Below are 1,913 nucleotides of genomic sequence, written 5' to 3'. Positions count from 1 at the left end.
ATGAAAAGATTACAGTAATTAAATGTTCACATTGTTTTATATTCTCCTTTGGTTTCTTAAGATACTGAAGAAATATTCGAAATGAATTAGAAAACATCCAAAAATATTAGTACCTGATACAGAACTATTGACTTCTTTGTTGGACACAGGTTTATCAACACAAGGGTTCAGCATTGTCTCCTGACTGATCTAGGTTATATAACTAGCTCTGTGTCTGGTCCCTAGATGTTGAACCCTTGGTCTCATAGGAATAAGTGGAAGATATAATAATGTGGTTTAACATGTAATATTTTATATAGATAGGGTGATGAAGGAAAAAAATACAGACCTTTTGAATTTTTTTCTTTTGTTCCTACCTAGCTTAATGCCCAATGTTATGCCTAATTAGCAATAGTAAAATGACTCCAGTCAACCAGCATAATTTTCAGTTCACTGATATCTATAGAGGCATTTTGTTTTAATTATGTACTGCACAAAACAAGTTCTTACTCACCCTCACACATGTACACAGAGATATACACACTCTTTCCTAAACACATTCACAGAACTACATTTTTGTAAAGACAGCAAAAATTAACTGTAATCACATTGCCTAGGGATAACCAGATTTTGTTGTGTATAATACTGGATTTCTAATTTTTAAACAAAAATGATGTTAGAATAAACATACTTTATATATTAATGATACTATTAGAGACAATGCATTGATTTCTATTTATGTACATTAATTTCTTTAATTTATCCTCTGCTAATGGCCATTTGGTTTATATATTAATACAATTCTTAAAATCATAATGTCTGATATGAGTAAAATTACACATACATAATTTATCCTATTCAAGTTTTATGTTAAAATATATTTTAAGAAATGGCTTTTAAGGACAGGAGATTTAACCTTAAATAAAAGGCAATTTTAGACTTGGTCAGGTGTTTTATATTATCTAATTGTCAACACATACTATCATCTATTTCATATATTATCACGTATGTCCTGAGTTGTCTCAAACTCATTATATGATGCAAAATCTGAAACCCAGTGCTGATAAGTAAACTTCTATAATCTTACAGACATCAAGTTTCATTGAATTCACAGGAAATGCTCACAATAGATTTCTGAATAAAGTGCAATAAAGTGTATTTGTCTTAAAAGATCATTCTTTTAAATACTCTCATAGAATGCAGTAGTATATTTACACTAAAGTGGTGTCTGAAAATTCACAAAATTAGTAACCCATAGACTCCTCAGAGGTCATGCAGTTCTCACTTCTCATCCAGGACAGGATCCCAACAGTGACTGCGGGCAGGAGGAGTGAATAAGAAGGTTTGCTCCATTGCAAGGTGGTTTGTTTAATTTATATCAACCAGGCACTTGAGCATTTTTAATATTGGTGCTAATAGAAAGTAATGTGGAGGGACATTGCTTTGCACAATTCCAGGAAACAAATGGAAAGTAAAGAAATCGGTGCCCCTTGAAGTTTTGCAACCTGGCAGCCTGGGGGTATATTTTTTGTAGTAGCCACCCTCGAAGTGATATTTTATAATGCATGAATCATTACAGTGCACTTACAAGCGTAGGTTGCTGTGTGATCTTTAAATGTCTATTGTTGATGGATATTTCAAGAAAATGCATAATAATCATGTATATTAGCTGTACATCTTGAGTGTTAATGTGGTTTAATTTGTCACAAATCCTATATCTGCAAAATTTGTGCAAATAACAACAAAAAAACCAGAAAAATTTGCACAGCATGTAACAGTTTATGCACTCCAATGCTTCAGATAATTTCATATTTTTTCTGAAACCCCACCTGGGGTAAATGGAATCATAGGTTTTGTTGTTATTTTTGTTTGTTTGTCTTGTGTATTGTTATGGAATTTCCCCCTTGCTTTCTGTAAAGCTAGAATACTTGTCA

The sequence above is a fragment of the Propithecus coquereli genome, unplaced genomic scaffold, assembly GCF_000956105.1.
Source record: "Propithecus coquereli isolate 6110/MARCELLA unplaced genomic scaffold, Pcoq_1.0 Scaffold522, whole genome shotgun sequence".
Classification (NCBI taxonomy): domain Eukaryota; kingdom Metazoa; phylum Chordata; class Mammalia; order Primates; family Indriidae; genus Propithecus; species Propithecus coquereli.
This window is presented reverse-complemented; position numbering follows the sequence as displayed.